Here is a 10099-nt window from a genome sequence, read left to right on the forward strand (position 1 = left end):
ATTCCGGTTTATTAGCCTAGAATTACTACGTGATGCGCACAACAAAACAAGTATAGACTAGATCGCCTAATTTGGAACAAAGCATTGCATATCCGTTTGTTTGAAAAATGATTTGAAGTTTGCTACTCGCAAGTAGGCTAAAATGCAGATTTCAATGAATTGTCCCAATTCAAGTAATCCAACCTTCACCCACAGGCATTCAGGCAGTTATATCACATAAGCAGTTAGCCTCATGGTAAGCATGCTATCATGGCAGTCACTCACACACATGCAAGGATGCTAAAGCGTAAACACTTACCGAGTACTCCGAGCCAAAAGAGAAATTAGTTAGTAATCAATGCATGATCCTAGTTCATCTTAAGATGGTTAATGCAACACATGCAAAATGCAACTAAGATAGGCTCGGCTATTCAAAGATGGCATATAAGATGCGACAGATAACATGTATTCAACTTGGAATTGAAATACAATGCAGTTAGTATGATGCGCTGAGCCCGGTGCATGCAAGATAGATGAATGAATGCAAAAATGCGAAGCATAAGGATGCTAATTAAAACATGCCCTAAAACTAACCATCGTAAGCTGGTAAATAAAATGGAGAAAGACGTGGGGTTGGAAGACATGCATCACACACACGCACACTTATTACAAAATTCTCCCTCTCGACGGAGGGTCCAAATAAATAATACAACACCAACTAGCTAATCTAAGCTAATCTAATTAAGCTAGTTATTACACAACCAAAATGAATAATAAATTACAGCTAATTATTACACAACTCTAATTAATTAACAAACTAACTAAGTAAGCAAATAAACTAGCATGCAAACTATATGAATGTGGACTGCCTCAGCTCTGCCTTGAATGATAAAGGATGCATGCGTGCTCGAGTTGCCTAGTCGGGAAATCGATCGCGATGCCCCAGCTTGCCTTTGTTTGCAATTGATTTTAGAAACTTGCACAAAGCTCCAGAGAGATGAAACTCCACCCTGAGAAATTGTGGGAAGGCCACAGACCAGCTATAGGCATGGGAGACCACCTACCGACCACCTTTGGTGGTGGAAACCAAAAAAGGTGGTCGGCCAGCCAGTAAAATTGGTCGGCCGACCAGTTCCTTCTCCTGGTTTCTGTTTTCTGCAACAAAGGAAAAGGGAAGGGCACGGCAAAGTATTTTCAACATATGTGTGCACGACCACTCTCTCCATCATTGCTTAAGCTCTAGGGAGTGTAGTCCTCAACCCTCAGGCCACCAATTACGCATCCCGATGCATGATGGCCGAGGAGTCGAATTGCACGACTTAATGTGAAATGAATGCACATACAACCACCCAAAGCCAACAACTCCGTCATGGGTAGTCAAGAGTGTCAGCGATCGGGAATCGAGGCACGTTTCGTCACTCTGAGCACGAAACGTCCCTCGTTTCCCGTATTTGGACTAACTCCTATTCCGAACACAATGCAACAAACAATGGCATGCACAATGCGACTTTAAGCATGCAACCTAAATGCTATGCAACTAAGTGATGCAAACATACAAAGGATGACATGCAAACATGCAACTAGTATATGCAATGCTATGAACTAACAATGGCATACTCAATGCACGTGGTACTTAACATACGCAATGCACCTAAGAACTAACATGCACAATGAGATGAACAAGGCATGCGCAATGCAATGATCAATCATGTGACAATGTTATGGAATACAATGGCATACGCGATGAAAAAATGGGCTTGAACCAAAATGAATGGGCCTCAGCCACACCCAAATCAGTGGCCAACATGATGAAAACAAGACTCCAAAACTCATGCTAGCATACACAATGCAAGGACCTAAGCCCAAGGGCACAAAATGCAACTCTACAAATGCATTGAAAGAATGAAATATGGCATACAATGACACGTGTTCCAGCTCTGAAATGACATACAAAATGGCTCTGAATCATGCAAACAACTCACACAATGCATGTTGGATGACTCAAACACCGAAACTAGTGAAGTATATTACACTATAGGCATGCAAGGCAATGCTCAAATGGCCAAACCAACTCCAAACAGTCCCTATACAAGCCAAAATAGGAGCAAAAGTGTACTAAGATGATGGCTCGAAAGGCACAAAAATGAAGCTCATGCAATGGCTCACAAGTAGGGCATACAAGCACAACTCTCAAACACGTTGAAGGAGCGATGAACATGAGAATATGTCAACCTTATATACTCTGAAATATTATGCTCAATGATGCTAAAACATGCAAACACCTCGAGTTAAACATGCAAGGGGATTCAAAACTCAAGGCTAGGCAAGGCTATTACATTACAACCATTCATGGCAATCATTATTCGACCAAGGGACCTCAAAATAGGTCTAAGGCAGCCCAAAATATGAACAAAATCAGTTTGGAGCAAGGCCAAAATATGCTAGAATAGAGGGCCAAAACAACACGCATTATAAGCTAGTGAACCATGATTTACACTACAAGCATGTGAAGCATATGAGATGCTACCAAAATAGCCAAAAATAGAATCATGGCATGCTAAATGATGGCCAAAAACCCACTGAAACATGACCAATACATGTAAGAATGAGGTACTACTTTGATAGGCTATACAAGGGATTATTCTACACATGCAAGAGGAAAACAAAAGGTGACCAAACTAGCCATAGACTGAGTCTAGGAAGGTCCTAAAAGTCACTAAAAAGGGCCTGAACCAAGGCTAGGAAGTTTGGAAATATGGGCTCCTTTGAAAGGCCAAAAATGCCAACAAACAAGGCCAAAAGAGAGAGGGTCTCCCCTCTCTGATTTAGGCCCTCAAAACTACATGCCAACCACTGAAAATCCGCTGGATTTCAGTGGCTAAAAGGCCAAGCAAAGATCAATAGAAAGGCCTTATGGTATGGGACAAAACAAGGATAAATAGAGCATGCAAGAGGGTGAATGACCCCCAACACCAAAAGAGCCTTAAACAAACATGAAAATCACTTAAATATGAACCTTTTTCAGTTGACAACAAAGCTCAAATAAGCATGCAAATGAAACTAAGAGAAGGATCAAAATAATGCTTAAAAGAGGGTAAAGTGATTACCCTTGAAGCTCAGCAAAACCAGCCAACTTTGGGACCAAAAACCAGCTCCTTAACCTCTGGAAACAACCTCCAAGAACCTCAAATCAATGGTGGAAGTGTATGGCTATGAGGTGTAGTGTAAAAGGGTCAAGAACAATACACTTTTGGAGCCAAAATGTAGAGATATAGAAAGAGATATATTTTTTGCCTTGGAGAGAAATCTGAACCTGTGCAAAGGAAGAGGAGGGCCTCTCTTATAGATACAAGGCCAAAGCTTCTTCAAGAAGCTAAAAGACAAGGCTCAAGATCCTCCATACACGTGTATGGAGGATACAGTCTGTGCCTTCTAGCTCGCACAATTGGCACACACTCAAACAGACAAAATATGAGGACGCTGGCCGATCAGAAAGGATGGTCAGCCAACCACTTCCCCTGGTCGGTCGACCAGGGCAAGTGGTCTCCCAAAACAAAGGGTGGTCGGTGGCCCCATTTGGTGGTCTCCACTTTGAAAGCAAGCTAGTGGTGTGGTGGGAGACCAGTAATTGTGGCCCAAAGATCAGGGAGACCAGTTTCCCGACAAGAAAACTGGCTGGCGGGGGAAAAGTGGTCTCCAAAGAGAAAAGGTGGTCTCCCACCCTTGTACCACTTCTAAAACAAGGAAAACAAGGTCTATGCCCAAAATGAACCAAGACGGATGCAAAACGAGAATTCGGGGAGCAAAGTGCACGGCCGAGTGCCTCGAAAACTGGCTGTTGAGCACCGAAAGTGGCGTGCGGCCACAAAAGTGGTCTCCCGGACCACAGTGCCCCTCTAGACAGAGGAAACAAGGTGTGTTCCAAAAACCATGTCAAACGAAGAATGCTAAGCGGTCCTAAGCCGAGGTGCGCAGCCGACGGCTTTGAAAACCAGAAACTAGTCTCCAAACGGGAATAATGGCCTACGACCACGAAAAGTAGTCTACGACCACTGAGAGATGGTCTACAAGACCTCTCCCTCCCTCCGGGAAGAGAAAACAAGACTTAGTCCGCAGACCGAGTCGAAGCACAAAGAGTCCCGAGGCCCGGAGGCAAGGCTCTTAGCCAAAACTCCGAAACCTCGAAACGAGCGCAACATGCGCAATCACCGAGCACTCTATCGATGACATCTGAGTCTTAAGGTTGGTCAAAAATGGGGTGTCTACACATGGTATATTCTCTTATTTCATATAAAATCTAAACCCAAATTTAAACTCGCATAGTATCTTCTTTTATTGTTTTTATTTGTTAGTTTTTAGTTTTAATTTGTAATGGTCTAAATACCTATGTGGAACTAGTTTTTTGGTTAAATTTTAGAATAGTATGTCACTATTATGGAAAGACATGTTGCTATTGTGGAAATATGATGCTATGTTTATGTTTTCATGAAATTAAAAATTCTATATATTTTTTGTTATTTAATTATATGAATCTGTGGTCCTAAACCGTTCCAATCCGTGTTTAAATGGATTGGTTCAGATTAATCCCATGATTTAAACGGATTATATTAGTTTCAATTTTTCAAAAACCATAGATAAAAGGTTGATTATGATTTTATCTCAATCCAAATCAATTCAAACCATACTCATCCCTATAATTTTTTGTCTTAAATAACAATGCTCATAAATGTATGTGTAAACAAATGCCTACGTTACTAAAACAAATTAATGCACACGAGTGATTGATTTATATTTTAGAGTAATCTATCTATATACTATATAAGGAAAATATGATTTTTTAAGGAGAAATCTTTTTAGAGTTCCAAATTTTTATTTTAAAATTATTGAATTTTCTTAATTTTAAACAAATAAGAAAATTTTCATTAGCTAACTTCCATTTATTTTTTATTTTATAATCCCACATTAGGAAAAGAAAGAAAATGTGAATTTTTTCACTTACATAAAATGAATCTTATACTTCCATTTATATAAGTAAATGGAGATTTTTAGTGAGAAGCTTTATGATCAATATTTCATACTAATTTTTTTGATTTTTTTAATTTTAAATAATTAAGAAAATCTCCATTGGCTGGCTTCCATTTAACTTTTATTTTACAATCTCAGATAGAGGTTTTGATTTTAAAAATAATTTTGTATGAAATTTTGAAACTCTCATAATATCTCTCTTTAAAAGTATTCTTTTGTAAAATATAGATATATTGATAATCTCACCGTCACTCTTACTGCTCATTAATACAAAAATTATGAAATAATTATGATAATTTTAAATTTGTATTTAAAACTTATAAATTATGGGATAGATTATTATAATTTTAAATTTATATTGCGTCAATTTTAAATTTAAATTAATATATTGTTTTCCATATTTAATGACAGTTTATTAAAATTTAACAGTATTAATTAATTAATTTTTATGTAAGTTGGTTGGTCTTTTGACCTAACTGATTAAGCTAAATTATTTTTTATTTGAATGATTTGCTGGTTTAACCATGATTTTAGCGGTTTTACCAAAATATATTAATTAAATTTGTTTGATTTGAAATAAACTAAAAAACTGAGATTGCTTAAATAAAAATAAACTTCTTGTCCAAACAATTGTTAATTTTTATTTTACAATCCCATATCAGGAAGAGAGAAAAAAAGTTAGTTATTTCACATATATAAAGTGAATCTTATAAAGGGGGTTTTGAGAGAGAAGCCTTCTAGAAGCACCAAACCCTCATTCTAAAATTATTGAATTTTCTTAATTTTAAAAAATTAAGAAAATTCTCATTGATTAACTTCTATTTACCTTTTATTTTACAATCCCACATCGGGAAAAAAAAGAAAGAAAAAAAGTGAATTGTTTCACTTACATAAAGTGAATCTTATGTTCCCATTGTGGGGAAGTATTTTATGAATGATAGCACGTGGCTAAGGTGACGTCGAAGTGTCAGCTGAGGTACCACGTGGCTTGGTTATGCGCCAAGATTATGTGCAGAGATACCAGAATCCAAGATGAGCGGATAAAGGACAAGAGTCCTAGAACAGGAGAGGATCTCAGTCTGGATAAGGATAAGGCTCAAGAAGAGTTTATCTCTATCCAGATGAAGGTCCAGGATGATCATTGAGCTTGAGTCCATTGAAGTGAGGCTTTTAATAGGACCAGACCATTGCTGGTTATAAAAGCAAGGCACCCTCGTAGGCCTGAGGTAAGCTCTTTCTTGTGAGTTTTAAGCACAATTTGCTATCTTTAAGAGATATTGATTACTAACTTGATCGTCAGAGTGCCCCATGATGGATGAACTACCGCCGGATTCTCATCTTCTTGTCACAGGTTGTTGGGCTTAATCTATTCTGCCGATGCTCTCCAATTGAGTTCCTCGGTTGGTTGTGTGTTCAAAAATCAACACCCACAATTCGGCACCATCTGTGGGAACTTAAGGAGAATAGATGGCCAACAACGGGCAGGGAGAAGAATTTAGGGACGACATCCCAGGTGGGAGTGGTAAAACATATTGATCCTAACATCGAGAAAGAAAACCGTAATAAAAGAGTATAGGATCAGAATCCTGGGGAGAAAGATGTCGGCAAAGAGGGAGACGCCCCGAAGAAAACAGGCCGAAATGAGTATGACAATGAAAGCGACCTCTACGTATGGAAGGACAGATGCTTGAGGAGGGACGGTGAGATAAAGAGGATGGAAAACAAGTTGGCAGACCTATAATCAGTTGTTAACTTCATGATACAAAACAATATAATGCAACCACCATACCCGTTACAAGACACGCTGATACTAGCAGCCAAGATCGACGCCCAAAAAGGAGGGCAAAAAGCAATCCTAGCGTTCCCTCAGCATGACAAGGAGAAGAAACGTTCACATCAGCCTTCACGAGATGTCGAGCGAGCAAAGTCAGTGAGAGGTGAGTCTCAGAGGACGCCTCATACCAAGGGAACCTATGTCAAAGAACATCGACACGTCCAGGGGAAGAGACTTTGCTTTGATATAGTGAATAAAGAAAATCCCAAGAGGACACATCACGACGCTAGAAGTAGCGCGCCATAAAGGCTGAAATCTATTGATAGCCGAGCTCCCAATCGAATAAAGGATGATCTGAGAGACCACCTCTAGAGAAAGCGACTTAACGCCGAGGTCACGTCTCTCGTCAAACCGAGAACGCCGTTCTCAGTGGAGTTGGATAGATTTGAGGCTCGAAAAGGTTTCATATGCCGAGGTTCCAGGTTTATGATAGTAAGTCTGATCCGAACTTTCATGTTGACTTATATTTGAATTTAATGGCTTTGTATAGTGGGAACGAGTAGCTGCTGTGGAAAATGTTCTCTTCATCCTTTGGGGAAATTACGTTGGATTGGTTCCACAAGTTGCTAAAAGGAACTGTGAAAAGTTGGAAAGGCCTGGCCGAAATGTTTGTGGCCAGTTTTGTAACAAATAAGTTGCAACCATTAAGGGTAGACTCCCTGCTAGCTTTGAACATTAGTGAGGGTAAAAGCCTCAAAGCTTATGCCAAACGGTATTATGAGGTGTTCAACCGAATACCAACATGTAACCAGGAGCTAGCGATCGTATCTTTCAAAAACGGCCTAGAGGATGCATGCCTGCTTTGAAAGTCACTTGTAAAAAATCTACCAAAGAGTATGGAAGAGCTCATGGCACGAATTGAGAAATATGCCAGAGCGAAGGAAGACACGCACAGAGCAAAGACACCAAAGTAAGAGAAGAGAAACGACTTGCCGAAGCGAGGCTGAGGTAACACTGATTTTAACAGGCAGGAGACAAGCTTGAATACTGCACAGGCAGTTATGACTGTGTTTCGGTTCCCAGTTTACAAAGTTCTAGAGAGAATCATGAACCAGCCGTATTATAGAACACCAGAGAAGATCCCTGGGGAGTTTATGGAAAGGAGCCTTGGGACGCACTGTGCCTACCATAATGAGGATGGGCACTTGACTTAGGGGTGTAGGGCTCTGAAGACGCACTTAGAGGATCTAGTCAGACAGTGTCATTTGAGAGACCTAGTAGATGAGGCCAGAACCAAGGAAGAGCAAGCAAGGCTGCCCCAAGCACCAGCAGCACCGCATCCACTACTGCCACCGCAGTAAGCAGATGGACCACGGGTGATCAATGTGATTCACTCAAGGGTTAATGAGAATGAGGTGCGTGGGGAGACTCAAAGAGTGAGGCACCTACAGCATGTGTACTAGGTCCAGCAAAAGAAGCCTAGGACCAATGAGTATTAGGGACTAATGGTCTCTTTTATCGAGGCAGACTTGGATATGGTACAACATCCACACAATGATGCCTTGGTGATAACGCTGAAGATTTGGGCGTGCCAGGTAAGGCGCATACTGGTTAATTAAGGCAGTTCTTGTGACATCATGTATGTTAGATGTTATAAGGAGCTTGGCCTCTACCCAGATGATCTGAATAATCCAACAGCCCGATGGTTGGATTCAACGGAACTCTGACATGGCCTTTAGGAGCCACAAATTTGGAGGTGCAGGCAGACACGAAAAAGATAAGCACAGAGTTTACAGTAATTAACACCTTCTCCCCTTACAATGTTATCTTGGGAAGACTGTGGTTGCATACAATGAGGGTTATTCCCTTAATGCTGCACCAGTTGTTGTCGTTCCCAACGGAGCATGGAATTGAAGATGTCAGAGGGGACCGGGACCAGGTGCAGGCAAAAAATTGCTCCATAGTAACAATAAAATCCACCTACAACATGCGAGGGGCAGAAACAATAGAAATTGAAGACGAGGACACGAAGGTCCTGGATGACGTCAGCAAAAAGCCGGCTAACAAGAGAGAGGAAGCCTTAAAGAAGATTCTAGTAAAAGAAGATGATGTAAAGCGCTTCTTCCTCCTTGGCTCAGGCTTAGCCAAAGAAGAGGAAAAGGAGTTGGAGGCTTTCTTGCGAGCAAACATAGAAGTGTTTTCCTGGACGTCATACGAGTTGCCTGGCATTGACCCCGAGGTCACTTGCCATTGGCTCAATGTAGACAAGTCGGCTAAACTTGTCATTCAGTAGGCAAGGAGGCCGACGTTGATTCATATAGAGGCAGTAGAGAAGGAAGTGGACAAGTTCTTGGAAGCCAAGGCTATTCGAGAGGTGAACTACCTAACCTGGCTGTCCAACACAGTAGTTGTGAAAAAGAAGAATGGGAAGTGGAGGGTCTGTGTGGACTTCACCAACCTAAATAAGGCTTGTCCTAAAGACAGCTTCCCTTTGCCCAAAATTGATCAGCTGGTGGATGTCACTTCAGGACATGGGACGATGAGCTTTCTGGATGCTTACAGCGGATACCACCAGATAGTAATGTATCCCCCTAACGAGGAGAAGATTGCATTCATCACCCCAAAAGAGCTGTACTACTACAGAGTGATGCTTTTCAAGTTGAAAAATGCAAGAACAACCTACCAGAGGTTAGTGACTAAGATGTTCAGACATCTGATTGGCAAGACAATAGAAGTGTACATTGATGACATGTTTGTGAAGGCCAAAGAACCTAGAAATCATCTAGCCGACTTGAAGGCAGTTTTTGATATCCTAAGAACATATCGACTCCGACTCACTGCTTCGAAATATGCATTTGGAGTCGAGTTTGGTAAGTTCCTAGGATACCTAGTCACCAAAAGGACCATTGAGGCAAGCCCAAATCAAATCAAGGTCATTCTTGACTTAAACAGCCCAACATCAGCTAAGCAGGTCCAAATTTTGACCGGTAAGGCAGCAGCCCTGAATTGGTTCATTAGCCAAAGTTCAGATAAGTGTAAATGATTTTTTAGTTTGTTAAAGAAGGCCACAGATTTTTTGTGGACAGAAGAGTGCAAAGTTGTCTTGGCCAACTTGAAAAAGTTCCTGACAACAGCTCCAGTTCTGTCAAATCCAGTACCTGGAGAAGAATTGTTCCTATACTTGGCAGTTTCAGAACACGTAGTAAGCGCGGTAGTAATCCGAGAAGAGGAGGGAGAACAAAAGGCGGTATACTATGTAAGTAAGACCCTAGCAGGTGCAGAAACCAGGTACCTGCCCTTGGAGAAATTGACATTAGCCCT

Source organism: Camellia sinensis, chromosome 12 (genome assembly GCF_055761805.1).
Source record: "Camellia sinensis isolate YWXY chromosome 12, ASM5576180v1, whole genome shotgun sequence".
Taxonomy (NCBI): Eukaryota; Viridiplantae; Streptophyta; class Magnoliopsida; order Ericales; family Theaceae; genus Camellia; species Camellia sinensis.